We start from the raw sequence: 23977 nt of genomic DNA, 5'->3' as shown, positions 1-23977 counted from the left end.
CTTGAGCCAAAAGATTCAGCAGCTAAAGCTGGAGCCTACCTTTCTGCAGAGAGCACAGCGTTTGATGTTGCTAGACGTTTAGGCAGCACGCAACCCCTACCCCGAGCACCTGCTGCCTCACAAACACTTGTACTTGAAAACACAAGACTCGGAGATGGCACCTTCCACATACTATCCTCCCATTTACAAGGCGAGCAGACGATGTTTTCTGACAGCTGGCTGTCCATCTGGTGTTTGATGTGTGGCAGAAAAGCACCGTGGCGTAATAAGAGAGACGGATGTTTCTCTGAGGTGACAACTCAGTGTTCCCAGGGCAGACTCCCTCGGGCTTCCTGCCCTTCTGCCCTGCACGCTGCGCTTTGCACAGGACCATAAGCTTCCTCTTCTTATTGTAGCTCAGCTAAACTACCTAGTCACCTGCCTGGCTTTTGATTTATTCAGTTTCTTGATCACAACAAACATTTCAACCGCTTTGTTCTGGTGCTGTCAGCATGAATGCATTGCTAAAGGTTTTAACAACATCCATTCTTCTTCAGTATTTTTCTTGCTGTAATTCTTTATTTTTATTTGTTTGTGAATGTCCTGTAGGCTGCCTGTGCAGAAAATCAGGAGAAATATTTATGCTAGACACAAAGCTATAACCTTGCAAACTGTGTCAGGCTGAAGATATTTTTTTAAGACACTTTGATCATTTTCAGTTTGCTATGTTTAAAGTTTAAAATAGTTTAAATATCTGCACATATATTTTTATATTGTGGATATTCATTTTAAGAAGTCTTTGGTGCTGGGCAGCACCTGTGGCTCAAAGGAGTAGTGTGCTGGCCCCATATGCTGGAGGTGGCGAGTTCAAACCCAGCCCCGGCCAAAAACTGCAAAAAAAAAAAGAAGTCTTTGGTGCTCACTTCTGTAGCACTTAAACTAAAATTGGATTGGTACAGAAGAGAAGCTTAAGCGTGACCTCTGTGCAAGGATGACATGTAAATGAAGTGTTTCATATTTTTTTCAAAAAGAATTGTTTGAGCAGGGCGGCACCTGTGGCTCAAGGAGTAGGGCGCCGGTCCCATATGCCGGAGGTGGTGGGTTCAAACCCAGCCCCGGCCGAAAAAAAAAAAAAAAAGAATTGTTTGAGCAGATATCTTTTGAGACAACTATATTTTTAAAAATGGTACTCAATGTCTATACAAACGTTTTGTATTTTAAACAATATATGCTTTACAACTAATAAAATACAAAGAGCCATGGATTGTGCAAACATCAGAATTTTCTGAATTTTTGTATTATAGATAAAATGATTCTTTTAAACAGTATTTTAAACAGTAAATATACAAAAACCAATAATACGTACATTTTAAAACATAAAAAAAAATTTAGATATTATTTTCAGTCCTAATGTGAAATTAAAGTATCACTTAGAATTGAGTACAGAGAAGCACCCACGGGCTGTGATCTGAAAGGAAATCCACAAGGACAATGGTCAGTATCCCCAAGAGTGTTCTGGGCTTCTTGCTTATTCACAGCACCTCTCTGAAGACCAATGAGCTTTTACTGCAAAGATGCACCAGCCCTCTTTCTCCTCATCCGGTGTTGCTTTCTTTATTATTCCTCTTCACATTCTTTGCCCATTTGCAGCAAGAGTGAGGTCACTGTGTTAGCTTTGAGCTGTGACCCGGCATCTGTCTCAGGAACTCTTAGATCTACAGATGGGAGGAAGCCACCTAGGGATGGCCAGGCTCAGCAAGGCTTGCCTCTTACTCGGAACAACCTCATGCTGCTGTGCTCTCCTCATAGACAGAAGAAAACACAGGCTCAAATTTTCTTTTTACTGGTTGTGAGGTCAAATTGGCTGGATATTGGGTCTAATTAAAATGGAAATCATTGCTGTGGTTGCTATCAACACAGAAAAAAATGATAACATCAATGGTTGCAAATAAGTTAACTGAGGAATAATTCTTGGGTGTTATAGACATTGACATTTGTCTTATTTAAAATAAATAAAATCTCTTGCTTTAAAAAACACAGTGTTAGCCAAGAATGGTGGCTCACACCTATAATCCCAGTACTCTGTTTTTATTTTTGACACAGAGTCTCACTCTTGTCACCCTGGGTAGAGGGCCATGTTGTCATAGCTCACAGCAACCTCAAACTGCTGGGTTCAAATGATCTTGCCTCAGCTTCTGAGTAGCTGGACTATAGGCACCCACAATTATGCCCGGATAGTTTGTTAATTTTTAGTACAGATGGTGTCTCATCTTTTGCTCAGCTTGTTCTCAAACTTCTGAGCTTAGGTAATCCTCCCATGTCAGCCTCCCAGAGTGCTAGGATTACAGGTGAGAGCCACCACGCTCGGCCAATACCAGCACTCTGGAAGGCCAAGGCAGGGGAATCACTTGACCTCAGGAGTTCAAGACCAATCTGAGCAAGATTGAAACCCATTCTTTACCAAAAATCAGACAATTACCTGGGCACTGTAGTGGGCACCTGTAGTCCCAGTTACTTGGGAGGTTGGGCAGGAGGATCACTTGAGCCTAGGAGTTTGAGGTTGCTGTGAACTAGGCTGATGCCAAGGCACTCTAGCCTGAGGCAATAGAGTGACACTGTCTTAAAATAAAAAAAAATAATAATAAAAAAAAATTTATGAGGCTTGGTGAGACATCTAATATTTGCAATTAAACAGATATATCAAGGAAAGGTGTAAAGCAAAAAGGATGCTGAAAAATGTAAAAATAAAATCTGTTAAAGAAGAAATATAATTAGAAACTTTGGTGCATGCTTAAGTAACTGTGGTATGTAGGTTTTTTTTTTATACAAACAAACAAAGAAAGAGAAAAACTTCAGTGAAAAGAAAAAATACTTGAAAGACTTAAGCTTAGTTTTATGTTTCTTGACAGAAAATATAAGGTTTTAATATGGCTTTCAATTTTTATTTTTTCTAAAATGGCTATCCTGGATTTTGCCCAGAATTGAATTATAGAAAGGAGCAAAATTTTACACAGAACTGAATTACAGAAAGCAGCAGGCCCAGAGCAGGAGGGCATGGCCAGGAGGACAGGGTACAAGGACTGCCTCTGTCTCACCCTTCCCAAGGCTGAGAAGGACTGTTCTGTGCCCTTTTCCGGAAGTAGCCCCAGGCTACAAAGCATTAATGAGGTTTATCATTTGCACTGAATTTTATGTAGAATGAGGGTCACACGCATAGGTCACAGATTCCCTTCCGAGTCTACCTGGGAATGCCTGTTTGCCATTTCTCTGTGTAGCCACCAGTCCGGGTAGTAAAGCCTCTTCCCCGCAAGGTCGATCCAAGTCACCTTCAATTTTTGATTTTCAGCAGTTGGTTATATCTTGACATAGTTTTCTTTTGTCCTATTTGCCATTTATTGAGCTTCTTGAATCCGTAAATCTTTTTCCAGACTTGGGCACTTTTCAGCTATTACACTGTCAAATATTTTTTCTGCATCCGTCCTTTTCTCCTCTCCCGCAGAGACTCCAGTAACATGTTAGGACACTTGATATTCCCTTCCAGTCCCTGAAGTTCTTTTTTGTTCTGTTTTATCTCTTTCTTTCAATTGGATAATTTATGTTGGTCTGTCTTCAAGTTTATTGACTCTTTCCTCTGTGAGCTCCATTCTGCTACTGAGTTCATTCAACAAATTTTTTATTTCAGTTATATTTTAAGTTCTAAAGTTTCCATTTGGTTGTTATTTCCCTGATGAGAGCATCTGTCCCTCCATTGATTTTAAGAGTCTTTATCTTTACCCCATAGAGCCTGGTTACAAAAGCTGCTTTATTTTTTTATTTTTATTTATTTTATTTTTCTTTTCTTTTTTTTTAATTGTTGGGGATTCATTGAGGGTACAAGAAATCAGGTTACATGATTGCATTTGTTAGGTAAAGTCCCTCTTACAATCCTGTCTTGTCCCGGTGTGGCACACACCAAGACCCCACTCCTTCCCTCCATCTCTCTCTCTGCTCTTCCTTGCCCCCACCCCTCCTTCCTTCTTTTTCTTTCTGCTCTCCCCTTCCCCCACTCCCACCATGTCATTAATTGTCATTAATTGTCCTCATATCAAAATTGAATACATAGGATTCATGCTTTTCCATTCTGGTGATGCTTTACTGAGAATAATGTGTTCTACTTCCATCCAGGTTAATACAAAGGCTGTAAAGTCTCCACTTTTTTTTTTTTTTTTTTTTTTTTTGCAGTTTTTGGCCAGGGCTGAGTTTGTTCCCACCACCTCCAACATATGGGGCTGGCACCCTAGTCCTTTGAGCCACAGGCACCACCCAAGTCTCCACTTTTTTAATGTCTGAATAGTATTCCATGGTGTACATATACCACAGCTTGTTAATCCATTCCTGGGTTGGTGGGCATTTAGGCTGTTTCCACATTTTGGTGATTGTAAATTGAGCTGCAATAAACAGTCTTGTGAAAGTGTCCTTATGATAAAAGGATTTTTTTCCTTCTGGTAGATGCCCCGTAATGGGATTGCAGGATCAAATGGGAGGTCTAGCTTGAGTGCTTTGAGGATTCTCCATACTTTCTTCCAAAAATGTTGTATTAGTTTGCAGTCCCACCAGCCATGTAAAAGTGTTCCCTTCTCTCCACATCTGTGCCAGCATCTGCAGTTTTGAGATTTTGTGATGTGGGCCATTCTTGCTGGGGTTAGATGGTATCTCGGGGTGGTTTTGATTTATATTTCTCTAATAATTAGGGATGATGAGCATTTTTTTCACATGTTTGTGAGCCATTTGTCTTTCTTCTTTAGAAAAGGTTCTATTCATGTCTCTTGCCCATTGATATATGGGATTGTAGGCTTTTTTCATGTGGATTAATTTGAATTCCCTATAGATCCTATTTATCAATATTTTGTCTGATTCAAAATATGCAAATATCCTTTCCCATTGTGTAGGTTTCTCTTTGCTTTGGTTGTTGTCTCCTTAGCTGTTACAGAAGCTTTTCCGTTTTATTAAGTCCCATTTGTTTATTTTTGTTGTTGTTGCAATTGCCGTGAAGTCTTCTTCCATAAAGTCTTTGCCCAGTCTGATATCTTCCAGTGTTTTTCCTATGCTTTCTTTGAGGACTTTTATTGTTTCATATCTTAAATTTAAGTCCTTTATTCATCTTGAATCAATTTTTGTGAGTGGAGAAAGGTGTGGGTCCAGTTTCAGTCTTTTACATGTAGATATCCAGTTCTCCCAACACCATTTATTGAATAGGGAGTATTCAATAATGGGGGAGTATTCAATTTCCCCCAAGGTATGTTCTTGTTTGGTTTATCGAAGATTAGGTGGTTATAAGATGTTCATTTCATTACCTGGTTTTCTATTTGATTCCAAATGTCTATGTCTCTATTTTTGTGCCAATACTGTGCTGTCTTGACCACTATGACTTTATGGTATAGCCTAAAATCTGCTATACTGATGCACCAGGCTTTGTTTTTATTATTAAGAACTGCCTTAACTATTCCATTTTTATGGTTCCATACAAAATGCAGAATCATTTTTTCCAAATCTTGAAAGTACAATGTTGGTATTTTAATAGGGATGGCACTGAATCCGTAGATTCTTTGGGAAGTATAGACATTTTAACAATGTTGATTTTTCCCAGCCATGAGCATGGTATGTTTTTCCATTTGTCAATATCCTCTGCTATTTCCTTTCTGAGGATTTCATAATTTTCTTTATAGAGGTCCTCCACGTCCTTTGTTAGGTATATTCTAGGTATTTCATTTTCTTTGAAGCTATGGTGAAGGGAGTTGTGTCCTTAATTAGCCTCTCATCTTGACTGTTATTGCCCTATACAAAGGCAACTGATTTCTGGGCATTGAATTTATATCCTGAGACATTACTGTATTTTTTGATGACTTCCAGGAGTCTTGTGGTTGAGTCTTTGGGATTCTCTAACTATAAAATCATATCATCAACAAAGATGGAGAGTTTGACCTCCACTTCCATTTGGATGTCATTTATTTCCTTGTCTTGCTTAATTGTATTGGCTAGAACTTCCAGCACTATGTTGAATAGTAATGGTGACAGAGCACAACTTTGTCTGGTTCCAGTTCTAAGAGGAAAAGCTTTCAGTTTTACTCCATTCAGTAAAATATTAGCTGTGGGTTTGTCATAGATAGCTTTGATCAGTTTAAGGAATGTGCCACCTATGCCTATACTCTTCTGTGTTCTAATTAGAAAAGGATGCTGGATTTTATCAAATGCTTTTTCTGCATCTATTGAGAGGATCATATGGTCTTTATTTTTGCCTCTGTTAATATGATGGATAACATTCATGGACTTGCGTATATTAAACCAGCCTTGCATCCCTGGGATGAAACCTACTTGATCATGACGTATGACTTTTTGAATGATAAGCTGTAATCTATTGGCTAAGATTTCCTTGAGAATTTTTGCATCTATATTCATTAGTGAAATTGGTCTGAAATTCTTCTTTTTAGTTGGGTCTTTTCCTGATTTTGGTATGAGGGTGATATTTGCTTTGTAGAATATGTTGGGGAAGATTCCTTCCTCCTCAGTTTTTTGGAATAATTTCTGCAGTAGGGGATTAAGCTCTTCCTTGAAGGTTTGATAGAATTCTGGTGTGAAGCCATCTGGACCAGAGCATTTTTTTGTTGGGAGATTTTTTATTGTTTCTTTAATCTCAGTGCTTAAAATTGGTCTGTTCAACAGCTCTATTTCTTCCTGGCTAAGTCTAGGGAGAGGGTGTGATTGCAACTATTGATCCATTTCCTTCACATTGTCAAATTTCTGGGCATAGAGTTTCTGGTAGTATTCGGAGATGATTTCTTGTATCTCTGTGGCATCAGTTGTTATTCCCCTTTATCATTTCTGATTGAGGTTACTAGAAATTTTACTTCTCTATTTCTGGTTAGTCTGGCCAAAGGTTTATCTATTTTATTTATGTTTTCATAAAACCAACCCCTTGTTTCATTAATTTTCTGAATGATTCTTTTGTTTTCAATTTCATTGATCTCTGATTTAATTTGGATATTTCTTTTCTTCTACTGTGTTTAGGCTTAGATTGTTCTTCTTTTTCCAATTCCATAAGACGACTTGAGAGTTTGTTGTTTCTGTTTTTTTAATGTAGGCATCTAAAGCGATAAATTTTCCTCTCCAACCTGCTTTTGCAGTATTCTACAGGTTTTGGTAGCTTGTGTCTTCATTGTTGTTGTGCTCAAGGAAGTTAATGAGTTCCCGTTTTATTTCTTCCTGCACCCAACTGACGTTCAACAGAAGGTTATTTTCCATGCCTTTGTGTGGGGTTGAACGTTTTTGTTGGAGTTGAGTTCCACCTTTAGTGCCTTGTGGTCTGAGGAGATACAAGGTAAAATTTTAATTCTTTTGATTCTATTGAGATTTGTTTTGGGATATGATCAATTTTGGAGAATGTTCTATGGGACGATGAGAAGAACGTATATTCTTTATCTTTGAGATGGAGTGTTCTATATACGTCTATCAAGCACAGTTGTTCTAGGGTCTCATTTAAGTCCCCTTATATCTTTGTTTAATTTCTGTTTAGAGGATCTGTCCAGCTCTGTAAGAGGAGTGTTAAAGTCCCCTGTTATCATGGTGTTATAGTATATCATATTGCTCAGAGTAAGTAAGGTCTGTTTCAATAATCTGGGAGCATTTATGTTGGGTGCATAAATATTTAGAATTGAAACATCTTCTTGTTGTATTTTTCCCTTGATCAATGTAAAGTGACCATCTTTGTCTTTTTTGACTTTAGTTGCTTTAAATCCACATGTATCTGAAAATAAGATCACAACTCCTCTTTTCCTCTGAATTCCATTTGCCTGAAAAAGTGTCTTCCAACCCTTAACTGGGAATTTTAACTTGTCTTTTGAAGCTAGTGTTTCCTCCAGACAGCAAATGGATGGCTTGTGTTTTTTAATCCAGTCAGCCAATCTATGCCCCGTCAGTGGGGAATTCAAGCCATTAACATTTATTGAGATAATTTATAAGTGTGGTAGTGTGCCATTCATTTTATTTTGTGAGAGTCCATTGCCTAGTTTTATCTTTTGCATCATTGTGTAAGTTAGGTTCTGTCCTTTAATTTCTGAGTTCTTACTTTGCTGTTGGTCCATTGTGATGGTCAGTGTATAGAACAGGTTGAAGTATTTCCTGTAGAGCTGGTCTTGTTGCGGCAAATTTCCTCAAGATTTGTATATCAGTAAATGATTTGATTCTCTCTTTTGTCAATTTTAAAGCTTAGCTTAGCAGGATATCGATTTCTGGGCTAGAAATTGTTCTGTATAAGTAGATTAAAGGTAGATGACCATTGTCTTCTTGCATGAAAATTTCATTAGAGACGTCTGCAGTCACCTTGATGGATTTGCCCCCTAAGTCAACTGGGCCTTACTCCCAGCAGCTTGAGAATATTGATTTTGTTTGTTGCCGCTGTTTGTTTTATCAGGCAAAGACCTTCAGAGGTTTAGATTACAAAGTCTGTTTTTGGGCAAGTAGTACCACCAGCAGTTCAGTTGCCAAAGACATGTGTGTTCTTCCATGTACATCTGGGAGGTGAACCTGGAACTTGTGTCAAATTCACTCACAGAATTAGGTTTATTCTCAAAAATTTCCTTTCTTTGAGATTTCCTCCAAACTTTCCACCTCCCAAAGATTTCTTTTCCTCATTCCTCTGCCCAGAAAGGTGGGGTCCTGATAAGAGTTCTAGACTGTGTGACAGAGGATCTCTAAATTCCACACAACTGGGCCCATGTCAGGGCGAAACAGAAAGGAAAAGGTGAGAGAGGAAAATAATGGGGACCCCTCACTTACCACTACAGGAGCCTTTTTTCTTGCCATGATGCATGACTAACCTCATGTCAGGGCAGAGAGAAAAAAAGAGAAAGGAAAAAACAGTTATTCTCCCACACTTTTTAGCTTGCAGTAAGTTTTCATCCCAGTCTTATATCAAGAAAGATTTTTGTTGTCTCTTTCTGCAGAGAAGTTCTCTGATGTCACCTATCCCCTAGTAAATGCTGGGAAATAAAGAAGCAAAAAAAAAAAAAAAAAAAGAAGGAAAATTTTGACAAAAATACCAGAAAAATTAAAATTATCACCACTATCTTCATGATGGTTTTTCTTCAAGCTTTAATTTTTTTCTTCAATCTGCCTTGTTATAGTTTACTTTCTAGAGTTCCCAGGTGAGGTGCTGCTTGGATTTTGTGCAGAGTTTTTATTTGTATTCAGGGGACAGATGAAGTTAAGCATGTAGTGTGATTACTTATATGTAAAAATATACGTAGTTACTATATATGATACTTAAAAAAAAAGACTAGAAGGTCAAAATTATCATCATGGCTATTTTGGAATCATGGGATTATGTTTTTTTCACCTTTGTTTTCTGTTCTCTAAATGTTTTATAACACACCTTCCTCAGATCTTCGTATTTAATCCTGCTTCTTTCAAATCTTTGGTGAGCTGAGTCTTTTCTGAAGGAGCTTACAGTTTATAACTACTAGAAACTGTTAAATCCAGTAACAGCTAGAATGCCTTTAGCTGCAAAAAACAGAAATCATCACCTCAGTGGCTTAAACATGAAAGTATACGTTTTCACATAATAAAAAATCCTCAGGAGGGTAATTGCAGGGTTTGTTTGTCCCACTCTGTTCATCACCTGCCATCCTGAGTTTGGCTCTCAGGCTGATTCTCCTCATGGTTACACAAAGGCTTCAACGGCTCCAGACATAATTTTTAGGTTTTATTTATTTATTTATTTGAGCCAAAATCTCACTCTGTTGCCCCAAGCTACAGTGCTGTGGCATCACCACAGCTCACAGCAACCTCAAACTCTTGAGTTCAAGCAAGTCTCAGCCTCCTGAGTAGCTGCCAGCCCCATTACCACTGGCTAATTTTTCTATTTTTAGTAGAGACAGGGTCTCACTCTTGCTAAGGCTGGTCTCCAACTCCTGAGCTCAAGGGATCCACCTGCGTCAGCCTCCCAGAGTGCTGGGATTACAGGTGAGAGCCACTGTGCCTGGCTGAGACCTAATTTTTAGATACAACATAAAGAGACTGGAAATGGAGCACGTTTTTCTTTGTATTTGTTAGTACCCTGTTTCCCCGAAAATAAGACAGTGTCTTATTTTAAGGTGTGCTCCCAAAGATGCGCTAGGTCTTATTTTCAGGGGACGTCTTATCTTTCCTGTAAGTGGGTCTTATTTCAGAGGATGTCTTATTTTTGCGGAAACAGGATATTAGGTTTGATTATAAAAAACGGAAAACCTGGATAACAGTGACTCACTTGTGGCTTTTTGTTTATACTGCCATGTGTAGTCTCCATTCCCACAGTCCAGGGGGTTCCTTCCACCTGCAGCCATCGCCCCCACATTCCAGACAGCAGAATAAAAAATGAAAGGAAAGGAGCGCATGGAGAGCCTGTGGCAGCTGCCGGACTGGGAGGACTCCCGGGAGCCGCCATACAACCTCCACCCTCATCCTGGAGGCGACAAGGCAGGCTGGGCATGGGGTCCTTATTCCCAACGCCCACATGCCCAGCGTGAACAGAGTGGAAGGCGTGCCACGGGAGCAACACTCAGGCAAGGCTGCCTCTGTCCCTCTCTGTAATCTTTCTCGGAAGCCACCTGCAGATTCCCCCTGATGGCTTTTCGACCCAGGCCAGTCCTGGTGAAGAGTGAACCGTTATAATTAGCCTTCAACAATCAAGGTGGGCCTTCTGAACTTGCAGGTGGGGCTATCCTGAAGGATGCCCGAGTGGAGTCAGGATGCTCAGGAAGGAGAAAGGATGCAGGGAGAGGACGGCCCAGCAGGCCCCAGGCGGTCATCCCCTGGGAACGATTCCAGTGACTCCTGATGTCGTGAAGTGCAGCTGACTGTTTATCTGTGACAGCTCCTGTTTCCGTCCCCTCTCTCCACACTGCCAAGTCCATGGTGGAGTGATTGGCGTCTGCCTGGGAGGAAGAGGGCAGGGGGCGAATCCCAGTGCAACCATTACTGCCAGCACCTACTCCTTTCCATTCTTCCCTCCCACCTGAGAGCTCACCAGAATTGAGTTCCGAATATTGAAATTATTTGTATTCAGAAATATTGACCAGCTAAGCTTCTTAGAAAAAACCATAACTGTTTCTTTTTTTTTTTTTTATTGTTGGGGATTCATTGAGGGTACAATAAGCCAGGTTACACTGATTGCATTTGTTAGGTAAAGTCCCTCTTGCAATCATGTCTTGTCCCCAGAAGGTGTGGCACACACCAAGGCTCCATCCCTCTCCCTCCTTCCCTCTCCCTGCTTTTCATTCCCCCTCCCCCCATGACCTTAATTGTCCTCATATCAAAATTGAGTACATAGGATTTATGCTTCTCCATTCTTGTGATGCTTTACTAAGAATAATGTCTTCCATTTTCCTGAAAGCTGCAGTGGGAAGATAAGAACCCCGAACACAAGATGGCAGATTAAGAAGAGAAGGAGGCAGAGCAAGATGGCAGCCGAGTAACAGCTTCCTTGTGTCTGGGCACTGTGAGTCTGGGGAGATAGGACTCCAGGCATCTCTGGCTGGTGGAATCTGCCTATCATCACCCCTGAGAGGATACAGGGAGTCAGCGAGAGACCTCTGGACATCAAGAGGAGGACTAAAACAGTGGAAAACTGGCAAGTGGTAGCGTGTGTTCAATCCGTCTAAACCCACCCGCAACTGTAAGTTCAGTAGCAGCGAGACTGCAAACCAGAAAGGCCTTACCTGTGAACTGTTTTGGGGTCTTTGGACTTGGCACTCAGCTGAACTGCCTTGGGGAGAGCCTGAGCGGGAGTGCAGAGAACTTTGCCCTTTGTCTAGGGCCCCACTCTGAGCCACTGAGCCAGACGGAGCTAATAGTGTTTGGCTCTGGGTCACAGGCAGCCATTGTGAGGGATCTGCCCCGGCAAGCTCCGCAATCAGGGTTGCAGAGCTAGAATCCGGTGGGAGCTGGTAACCCAGCGACCAAGTACCCTAAGGGCGGGGTCTGAGCCACCTTGCAGCCCTAACCCTCGGGGGCAGAGGGAGACCAGTTTTGGCACACAGGGTAAGTGGATAGCCACTTCAGCAGTGATTCCAGCGACAAGCACTTCCCTGGGAAAGCTTCTTCTCAGCAAGTGAACAAGTTCAAAGTGCCTTTTAAGTGGGCTGAAGAGAGATTTAGGGTGTCTACCTGCTGGGGTTTGAGAAACTAGCAGCCTCCAGTCATATCAGAACTGTGATTAACATCTCATACCCCAGAAGACCACGTGTTGCCCAGACAATATTCAATAACATATACATACTGCTTTGTTTTTGGTTCTGTTTTTTTTTCTTTTTGGTTTGGTTGGGTTTTTTTGTTTATTTTGATGTTGTAGATTGTTGTTTTGTTTTTTAAGTTCAACCTTTTCCATACAGATCCTTTTTCTTTCTCAATTTTTCTAGTTTAATTATAATTTCCCATTGCTGCCTATTTCAATAATTAGAACTTCATTTTTGTTAGTGTTTCTACCGCTATATTTGGTTTTCCAGCCAATTTTATCCCGTAAAGTTTTCTGTTTGCTTGTTTTGGTTTGATTTATAGCATTTTTGTCTTTCCTTTCTTCTTGGTGGAGGTGGGGTACTGTGTCTGATCAGGTTAGCAAAGAGCTGCTGATCTCAAGGGAACCACCCGACTGGGCACCCCCAGAAGGTGGTTTTTTTTTTTTAAGGTTGTATCAAAGTACCCTACTGTACACCTATATTGCTCTGTCTCCCTCTTTCTGTGCCTTTCTTCTTTTTGTCAATATTCCTTTTACCCACCCCCTCTCATTTCTCTATTTTTCTTTTTTTTTCCTTATCACTCGGTCCTCCTTTCTTTCATCCCTTTTTTGCTCTTCAACCTTCTCACCCTTCTGGTCCTGTAACCCTTAGTCCACAGGCACGAGAACTCAAAGAGCAAGAGGAAGTGAAAGGAAAATTAGGGCAAGGAAACAGATAAAAGAAATCACTCATGAGGAAGAATCAGCAGAAAACTCCAGGCAACATGAAGAACCAGTCCAGAACAACAATGCCAAGGGACCATGAGGTAGCTACTGCAGAGGATTCCACCTATACAGAAATGTTAGGAATGACAGAAAGGGAATTTAGAATACACATGTTGAAAACAATGAAAGAAATGATGGAAACAATGAAGGAAAATGCTAATAAAGTGGAAAATAACCACAAGGAAATTCAAAAACAGAATCAAATAAGAGATGAACGGATATGAAGAATATAAAAAGGATATAGCAGAGCTGAAGGAACTGAAACAGTCAATTAGGGAACTTAAAGATGCAATGGAAAGTATCAGCAACAGGTTAGACCATGCAGAAGAAAGAATTTCAGAGGTAGAAGACAAAGTTTTTGACATACCTCAGATAGTAAAAGAGGCAGAAAAGAAGAGAGAGAAAGCAGAACGTTCACCGTCAGAATTATGGGACTTTATAAAGCGTTCCAACATACAAGTTATAGGAATCCCAGAAGGGGAAGAAAAATGCCCCAGAGGAATGGAGGCCATACTAGAGAATATTATAAAAGAAAATTTCCCAAATATCACCAAAGATTCTGACACACTGCTTTCAGAGGGCTATCGGACCCCAGGTCGCCTCAACTCTAGCAGAGCTTCTCCAAGACACATTGTGATGAACCTGTCCAAAGTCAAAACAAAAGAAAAGATTCTGCAAACTGCCAGGAGTAAGCGCCAGTTGACCTACAGGGGCAAAGAAATCAGAGTGACTGCAGACTTCTCTAATGAAACTTCCCAAGCAAGAAGACAATGGTCATCTACCTTTAATCTACTTAAACAGAACAATTTCCAGCCCAGAATTCTGTACCCTGCTAAGCTAAGCTTCAAAATTGACAGAGAAATCAAATCATTTACGGATATAAAAACATTGAGGAAATTCGCCAGCCAGCTCTACAGGAAATACTTCAACCTGTTCTGCACACTGACCACCACAATGGATCAGCAGCAAAGTAAAAACTCAGAAATTAAAGGACAGAACGTAACCTCCACACTGATGAAAAAGATAAAACTAAGCAATGGACTCTCACAAAATAAGACGAATAGAATACTACCACACTGATCAATTATCTCAATAAATGTTAATGGCTTGCATTACCCACTGAAGACACATAGATTGGTTGACTGGATTAAAAAACACAAGCCATGCATTTGCTGTCTGCAGGAAACACACCTGGCTTCAAAAGACAAATTAAAGCTCCGAGTCAAGGGTTGGAAGACAATTTTTCAGGCAAATGGAATTCAGAAGAAAAGAGGAGCTGCAATCTTATTTTCAGATACATGTGGATTTAAAGCAACTAAACTCAAAAAAGACAAAGATGGTCACTTTATATTGGTCAAGGGAAAAATACAACAAGAAGGCATTTCAATTCTAAATATTTATGCACCCAATTTGAATGCTCCCAGATTCTTGAAACAGACCTTACTCAGTCTGAGCAATATGATATCTGATAATACCATAAGAACAGGGGACCTTAACACTCCTCTTACAGAGCTGGACAGATGCTCTAAACAGAAATTAAACAAGGATATAAGAGATTTAAATGAGACCCTAGAACAACTGTGCTTGATAGATGCATATAGAACACTCCATCCCAAAGATAAAGAATATACATTCTTCTCATCACCCCATGGACATTCCCCAAAATTGATCATATCCTGGGACACAAAACAAATATCAACAGATCAAAAGAATTGAAATTTTACCTTGTATCTTCTCAGACCATAAGGCACTAAAGGTGGAACTCAACTCTAACAAAAATGCTCGACCCCACCCAAAGGCATGGAAATTAAACAATCTTCTGTTGAATAACAGATGGGTGAAGGAAGAAATAAAACAGGAAATCATTAACTTCCTTGAGCATAACAAAAATGAAGACACAAGCTACCAAAACCTGTGGGATACTGCAAAAGCAGTTTTGAGAGGAAAATTCATCGCTTTAGATGCCTACATTCAAAAAACAGAGAGCGCATGAACAATCTCACAAGAGATCTTATGGAATTGTAAAAAGAAGAACAATCTAAGCCTAAACTCAGAAGAAGAAAATAAATATCCAAAATCAAATCAGAGATCAATGAAATTGAAAAGAAAAGAATCATTCAGAAAATTAATGAAACAAGGAGTTGGTTTCTTGAAAAAATAAATAAAATAGATAAACCATTGGCCAGACTAACGAGGAATAGAAAAGTAAAATCTCTAGTAACCTCAATCAGAAATGATAAAGGGGAAATAACAACTGATCCCACAGAGATACAAGAGATCATCTCTGAATACTACCAGAAACTCTATGCCCAGAAATTTGACAATGTGAAAGAAATGGATCAATATTTGGAATCACACCCTCTCCCTGGACTTAGCCAGGAAGAAATAGAGCTTCTGAACAGAGCAATTTCAAGCACTGAGATTAAAGAAACAATAAGAAATCTTCCAAACAAAAAATGCCCTGGTCCAGATGGCTTCACTCCAGAATTCTATCAAACCTTCAAGGAAGAGCTTATTCCTGTACTGCAGAAATTATTCCAAAAAATTGAGGAAGAAGGAATCTTCGCCAACACATTCTATGAAGCAAACATCACCCTGATACCAAAACCAGGAAAAGACCCAAACAAAAAGGAGAATTTAGGACCAATCTCACTCATGAATATAGATGCAAAAATTCTCAACAAAATCCTAGCCAATAGATTACAGCTTATAATCAAAAAAGTCATACATCGTGATCAAGTAGGTTTCATCCCAGGGATGCAAGGCTGGATCAACATAAGCAAGTCCATAAACGTTATCCACCATATTAACAGAGGCAAAAATAAAGATCATATGATCCTCTCAATAGATGCAGAAAAAGCATTTGATAAAATCCAGCATCCTTTTCTAATTAGAACACTGAAGAGTATAGGCATAGGTGGCACATTTCTAAAACTGATTGAAGCTATCTATGACAAACCCACAGCTAATATTTTACTGAATGGAGTAAAAGTGAAAGCTTTTCCTCTTAGAACTGGAACCAGACAAGGTTGTCCTCTGTCACCTTTACTATTCAACGTAGTGCTGGAAGTTCTAGCCAATACAATTAGGCAAGACAAGGAAATAAAGGGAATCCAAATGGGAGCAGAGGAGGTCAAAATCTCCCTCTTTGCTGATGACATGATCTTATACTTAGAGAACACCAAAGACTCAACCACAAGACTCCTATGAGTCATCAAAAAATACAGTAACGTTTCAGGATATAAAATCAATGTCCACAAGTCAGTTGCCTTTGTGTACACCAATAACAGTCAAGATGAGAACCTAATTAAGGACACAACTCCCTTCACCATAGTTTTAAAGAAAATGAAATACCTAGGAATATACCTAACAAAGGAGGTGAAGGACCTCTATAAAGAAAACTATGAAATCCTCAGAAAGGAAAGAGCAGAGGATATTAACAAATGGAAGAACATACCATGCTCATGGATGGGAAGAATCAACAATGTTAAAATGTCTATACTTCCCAAAGCAATCTACCTATTCAATGCCATTCCTATCAAAATACCAACATCGTACTTTCAAGATTTGGAAAAAATGATTCTGCGTTTTGTATGGAACCAGAAAAAAACCCGTATAGCTAAGGCAGTTCTCTGTAAGAAAAATAAAGCTGGGGGCATCAGCATACCAGATTTTAGGCTGTACTACAAAGCCATAGTGCTCAAGACAGCATGGTACTGGCACAAAAACAGAGACATAGACACTTGGAATCGAATTGAAAACCAAGAAATGAAACTAACATTTTACAACCACCTAATCTTTGATAAACCAAACAAGAACATACATTGGGGGAAAGACTCCCTATTCAATAAATGATGTTGGGAGAACTGGATGTCTACATGTAAAAGACTGAAACTGGACCCACACCTTTCCCCACTCACAAAAATTGATTCAAGATGAATAAAGGACTTAAATTTAAGGCATGAAACAATAAAAATCCTCCAAGAAAGCATAGGAAAAACACTGGAAGATATTGGCCTGGGGAAAGACTTCATGAAGAAGACTGCCATGGCAATTGCAACAACAACAAAAATAAACAAATGGGACTTCATTAAACTGAAAAGCTTCTGTACAGCCAAGGAGACAATAACCAAAGCAAAGAGACAACCTACACAATGGGAAAGGATATTTGCATATTTTCAATCAGACAAAAGCTTGATAACTAGGATCTATAGAGAACTCAAATTAATCCACATGAAAAATGCCAACGATCCCATATATCGATGGGCAAGAGACATGAATAGAAATTTCTCTAAAGACGACAGACGAATGGCTAACAAACACATGAAAAAATGTTCATCATTTCTATATGTTAGAGAAATGCAAATCAAAACAACCCTGAGATATCATCTAACCCCAGTGAGAACGGCCCACATCACAAAATCTCAAAACTGCAGATGCTGGCGTGGATGTGGAGAGAAGGGAACACTTTTACACTGCTGGTGGGACTGCAAACTAATACAACCTTTCTGGAAGGAAGTACGGAGAAACCTCAAAGCACTCAAGCTAGACCTCCCATTTGATCCTGCAATCCCATTACTGGGCATCTACCCAGAAGGAAAGAAATCCTTTTATCATAAGGACACTTGTACTAGACTGTTTATTGCAGCTCAATTTACAATCGCCAAAATGTGGAAACAGCCTAAATGCCCACCAACCCAGGAATGGATTAACAAGCTGTGGTATATGTATACCATGGAATACTATTCAGCCATTAAAAAAAAATGGAGACTTTACATCCTTCGTATTAACCTGGATGGACGTGGAAGACATTATTCTTAGTAAAGCATCACAAGAATGGAGAAGCATGAATCCTATGTACTCAATTTTGATATGAGGACAATTAATGACAATTATGGTTATGGGGGGAGAAGCAGAAAGAGGGAAGGAGGAAAGGGTGTGTGGCCTTGGTGTGTGTCACACTTTATGGGGGCAAGACATGATTGCAAGAGGGACTTTACCTAACAATTGTAATCAGTGTAACCTGGCTTATTGTACCCTCATTGAATCCCCAACAATAAAAAAAAAAGAATATTTGGGGATAAATATACAGATTAACAATAAAAAATACAAATAAAGTAAAAAAAAAGAAAAGAATAATGTCTTCCACTTCCATCCAGGTTAATACGAAGGATGTAAAGTCTCCATTTTTTTAATGGCTGAATAGTATTCCACGGTGTACATATACCACAGCTTGTTAATCCATTCCTGGGTTGGTGGGCATTTAGGCTGTTTCCACATTTTGGCGATTGTAAATTGAGCTGCAATAAACAGTCTAGTACAAGTGTCCTTATGATAAAAGGATTTCTTTCCTTCTGGGTAGATGCCCAGTAATGGGATTGCAGGATCAAATGGGAGGTCTAGCTTGAGTGCTTTGAGGTTTCTCCGTACTTCCTTCCAGAAAGGTTGTACTAGTTTGCAGTCCCACCAGCAGTGTAAAAGTGTTCCCTTCTCTCCACATCCACACCAGCATCTGCAGTTTTGAGATTTTGTGATGTGGGCCATTCTCACTGGGGTTAGATAGTATCTCAGGGTTGTTTTGATTTGCATTTCTCTACTATACAGGGATGATGAACATTTTTTCATGTTTGTTAACCATTCGTCTGTCTTCTTTAGAGAAGGTTCTATTCATGTCTCTTGCCCATTGATATATGGGATCATTGGCTTTTTCATGTGGATTAATTTGACTTCTCTATAGATCCTAGTTATCAAGCTTTTGTCTGATTGAAAATATGCGAATATCCTTTCCCATTGTGTAGGTTGTCTCTTTGCTTTGGTTGTTGTCTCCTTGGCTGTACAGAAGCTTTTCAGTTTAATGAAGTCCCATTTGTTTATTTTTGTTGTTGCAATTGCCATGGCAGTCTTCTTCATGAAGTCTTTCCCCAGGCCAATATCTTCCAGTGTTTTTCCTATGCTTTCCTTGAGGATTTTTATTGTTTCATGCCTTAAATTTAAGTCCTTTATCCATCCTGAATCAATTTTTGTGAGTGGGGAAAGGAGTTGGTCCAGTTTCAGTCTTTTACATGTGGATATCCAGTTCTCCCAACATCATTTATTGAATAGGGAGTCTTTCCCCCAATGTATGTTCTTGTTTGGTTTATCAAAGATTAGGTGGTTGTAAGATGTTAGTTTCATTTCCTGGTTTTCTATTCGATTCCAAGTGTCTATGTCTCTATTTTTGTGCCAGTACCATGCTATCTTGAGCACTATGGCTTTGTAGTACAGACTAAAATCTGGTATGCTGATGCCCCCAGCTTTATTTTTATTACTAAGAACTACCTTAGGTATATGGGTTTTTTTCTGGTTCCATTCAAAACGCAGAAATATTTTTTCCAAATTTTGAGAGTACGATTTTGGTATTTTGATAGGTGTGGCATTGAATAGGTAGATTGCTTTGGGAAGTATAGACAATTTAACGATGTTGATTCTGCCCATCCATAAGCATGTTGTGTTTTTCCATTTGTTAAAATCCTCTGCTATTTCCATTCTGAGGATTTCATAATTTTCTTTATAGAGGGCCTTCACCTCCTTCGTTAGGTATATTCCTAGGTATTTCATTTTCTTTGAAACTATGGTGAAGGGAGTTGTGTCCTTAATTAGCTTCTCATCTTCACTGTTATTGGTGTACACAAAGGCTACTGACTTGTGAACATTGATTTTATATCCTGAAACATTATTGTATATTTTGATGACTTCTAGGAGTCTTGTGGTTGAGTCTTTGGGATTCTCTAAGTATAAGATCATGTCATCAGAAAAAAGGGAGATTTTGACCTCCTCTGCTCCCATTTGGATTCCCTTTATTTCCTTGTCTTGCCTAATTGTATTGGCTAGAACTTCCAGCACTACATTGAATAGTAAAGGTGACAGAGGACAACCTTGTCTGGTTCCAGTTCTAAGAGGAAAAACTTTCAGTTTTACTCCATTCAGTAAAATATTAGCTGTGGGTTTGTCATAGATAGCTTCAATCAGTTTTAGAAATGTGCCACCTATGCCTATACTCTTCAGTGTTCTAATTAGAAAAGGATGCTGGATTTTATCAAACGCTTTTTCTGCATCTATTGAGAGGATCATATGATCTTTATTTTTGCCTCTGTTAATATGGTGGATAACGTTTATGGACTTGCTTATGTTGATCCAGCCTTGCATCCCTGGGATGAAACCTACTTGATCATGATGTATGACTTTTTTGATTATAAGCTGTAATCTATTGGCTAGGATTTTGTTGAGAATTTTTGCATCTATATTCATGAGTGAGATTGGTCTGAAATTCTCCTTTATCTCCAGGTCTTTTCCTGGTTTGGCTATCAGGGTGATGTTTGCTTCATAGAATGTGCTGGGGAAGATTCCTTCTTCCTCAATTTTGGAATACTTTCTGTAATACAGGAATAAGCTCTTCCTTGAAGGTTTGATAGAATTCTGGAGTGAAGCCATCTGGACCAGGGCATTTTTTGGTTGGAAGATTTTTTGTTGTTTCTTTAATCTCAGTGCTTGAAATTGCTCTGTTCAGGAGCTCTATTTCTTCCTGGCTAAGTCTAGGGAGAGAGTGTGATTCCAAATATTGATTCATTTCCTTCACATTGTCAAATTTCTGGGCATAGAGTTTCTGGTAGTATTCAGAGATGATCTCTTGTATCTCTGTGACATCAGTTTTTACTTCCCCTTTGTCATTTCTGATTGAGGTTACTAGAGATTTTACTTTTCTATTTCTCATTCGTCTGGCCAATGGTTTATGTTTTTTATTAATTTTTTCAAAAAAACAACTTCTTGTTTCATTAATTTTCTGAATGATTCTTTTCTTTTCAATTTCATTGCTCTCTGATTTGATTTTGGATATTTCTTTTCTTCTACTGAGATTAGGCTTAGATTGTTCTTCTTTTTCCAACTCCATAGATGGCTTTTGAGTTTGTTGATGCACTCTCTTTCTGTTTTTCAAATGTAGGCATCTAATGTGATAAATTTGCCTCTCAAAACTGCTTTTGCAGTATCCCACAGGTTTTGGTAGCTTGTGTCTTCATTGTTGTTATGCTCAAGGAAATTGATGATTTCCTGTTTTATTTCTTCCTGCATCCATCTTTTATTCAACAGAAGAATGCTTAATTTCCATCTCTTTGTTTGGGGTTGAACGTTTTTGTTAGAGTTGAGTTCCACCTTTAGTGCGTTATGGTCTGAGAAGATACCAGGTAAAATTTCAATTCTTTTGATTCTGTTGACATTTGTTTTGTGTCCCAGGATATGATCAATTTTGGAGAATGTTCCATGGGGTGATGAGAAGAATGTATATTCTTTTTCTTTGGGATGGAGTGTTCTATACGCGTCTATCAAGCACAATTGTTCTAGGGTCTCATTTAAATCTCTTATGTCTTTGTTTAATTTCTGTTTAGAGGATCTGTCCAGCTCTGTAAGAGGAGTGTTAAAGTCCCCTGTTATTATGGTAGTATCGGATGTCATATTGCTCAGACTGAGTAAGGTCTGTTTCAAGAATCTGGGAGCATTTAAATTGGGTGCATAAATATTTAGAATTGAAACATCTTCTTGTTAGATTTTTCCCTTGACCAATATAAAGTGACCATCTTTGTCTTTTTTTACTTTAGTTGCTTTAAATCCACATGTATCTGAAAATAAGATTGCAACTCCTCTTTTCTTCTGAATTCCATTTGCCTGAAGAATTGTCTTCCAATCCTTGACTCGGAGCTTTAATTTGTCTTTTGAAGCCTGGTGTGTTTCTTGCAGACAGCAAATGGATGGCTTGTGTGTTTTAATCCAGTCAGTCAATCTTTGTCTCTTCAGTGGGGAATTCAAGCCGTTAACATTTATTGAGATAATTGATAAGTGTGGTAGTGTTCTATTCATCTTATTTGGGGAGAGTCCATTGCTTAGTTTTATCTTTTGTATCAGTGTGGAGGTTAGTTTCTGTCCTTTAATTTCTGAGTTTTTACTTTGCTGCTGATCCATTGTGATGGTCAGTGTGTAGAACAGGTTGAAATATTTTCTGTAGAGTTGGTCTTGTTGTGGTGAATTTCCTCAATGTTTGTATATCTGTAAATGATTTGATTTCTCCGTAAATTTTAAAGTTTAGCTTAGCAGGGTACAAAATTCTGGCTGGAAATTGTTCTGTTTACGTAGACTAAAGGTAGATGACCATTGTCTTCTTGCTTGGAAAGTTTCATTAGAGAAGTCTGCGGTCACTCTGATGGATTTGCCCCTGTAGGTCAACTGGCACTTACTCCTGGCAGCTTGCAGAATCTTTTCTTTTGTCTTGACTTTGGACAGGTTCATCACAATGTGTCTTGGAGAAGCTCGGCTAGAGTTGAGGCAATCTGGGGTCCGATATCCTCTGATAGCAGTGTGTCAGAATCTTTGGTGATATTTGGGAAATTTTCTTTTATAATATTCTCTAGTATGGCTTCCATTCCTCTGGGGCATTCTTCCCCTTCTGGGATTCCTATAACTTGTATATTGGAACGCTTCATAAGGTCCCATAATTCTGACAGTGAACGTTCTGCTTTTTCTCTCTTCATTTCTGCCTCTTTTACTATCTGAGGTATCTCAAGAACTTTGTTTTCTACCTCTGATATTCTTTCTTCCTCATGGTCTAACCTGTTGCTGATATTTTCCATTGAATCTTTAAGTTCCCTAATTGACTACTTCAGTTCCTTCAGCTGTGCTATATTCTTTCTATATTCTTCATGTCATTCATCTCTTATTTGATTCTGTTTTTGGATTTCATTTTGGTTATTTTCCACTTTATTAGCAATTTCCTTCATTTTTTCCATCATTTCCTTCATTGTTTTCATCACATGTATTCTACATTCCCTTTCTGTCATTCCTAACATTTCTTTATTTGTGGAATCCTCTGCAGTAGCTACCTCAGGGTCCTTTGGAGGGGTTGTTCTGGACTGGTTGTTCATGTTTCCAGGACTTTTCTGCTGACTCTTCCTCATGAGTGATTTCTTTTATCTGTTTCCTTGCCCTAATTTTCCTTTCACTTCCTCTTGCTCTTTAAGTTACCATGCCTCATTCTTGTCCCTCCACCTCGCAGAGATCCAACAGTGGCAGTCGGGGCTCCTTTCTAACAAATCCTAAAGGTCACCCATCTTGCTTTCCTCTGCTCCTCTACCTTCTTTTTTTTTTTTTTTTAATAAGAGGAAGGGCTTTATTCACAAGCCAGGGGCTTATGGCATAGAAGAATTCCAAATGGCTGTGCTCCCTGACTGCCTTGATGTTTCCCTTTTTATTGACAGTCTAAAAGTTCCACCCCACAGGTACCCTTCTCATTGGTCAGAATCAAGTGGGAGATGCTACTCCCACCCCTACAGAACTACAGGATTTCACAGAATTTGAAAATTTCCAAGTTTCAGGAAGTTGAGTTTACAAATTTTCAAGAGCCGAGTCACCGTGGAGTGGACCCTGCATGTGTATTCTCGTGGTCTCCTTGAGAAGACCTGTTCTTCTAGACTTCACCCTTCTCAGTATCCTCTCTCATTCCTCCCTTTTAAGACTCCAGTACATTTTAATTTGGGGTCTCAATATCAGCTTGTTTCTTTAGGTGCCAATATTAATTACTTTTGAGCGCTGAGGTTTTAGGGACTGTGAGTCTTCTTGGGTTCTCTACTCAGGCCTTAATAGTACCATGGTGGTGGACTAATATACATATGAGTTTTTACTTTTCCCTGTGACATCTCCCCCCTTTTCCCAAAGTTCAAAGTCCAATTAAGACAAGTCCCTCGAGGAGTTTCCTCAGGCTCAGCCATGCATTGAGCAGCCAGCTCCCAGTGTGTGGCTGGAGCAGGGCATGTTGATTGTCTTGAAAGTTACCTTTACTTTCCAAGGGGCAATGAAGCCCTATTCAGCCAGCTGTGATGACTCCAGGTGAGAATTCTTTCCATTTTCACTGCTGTGTGTGTGGTCAGAATGGTAGTGTAAAGTCCTTTCTACCTTGGTTTCAGGGGG

At 39.2% G+C, this 23977-nt stretch overlaps 1 non-coding gene across 1 annotated transcript; it reads left to right on the top strand.

The window, feature by feature from the left end:
- Nucleotides 1–894: 894 nt before the first annotated feature.
- LOC128595117 (U6 spliceosomal RNA) lies at nucleotides 895–1001 on the top strand. Its single transcript, XR_008382791.1, has one exon. It is a non-coding gene; the product is annotated as a U6 spliceosomal RNA (small nuclear RNA).
- Nucleotides 1002–23977: the final 22976 nt, after the last annotated feature.

Source organism: Nycticebus coucang, chromosome 9 (assembly GCF_027406575.1).
Source record: "Nycticebus coucang isolate mNycCou1 chromosome 9, mNycCou1.pri, whole genome shotgun sequence".
Classification (NCBI taxonomy): domain Eukaryota; kingdom Metazoa; phylum Chordata; class Mammalia; order Primates; family Lorisidae; genus Nycticebus; species Nycticebus coucang.
The sequence above is the reverse complement of the archived record's forward strand: the minus strand, read 5'-3'. Positions and strand labels throughout refer to the sequence as shown.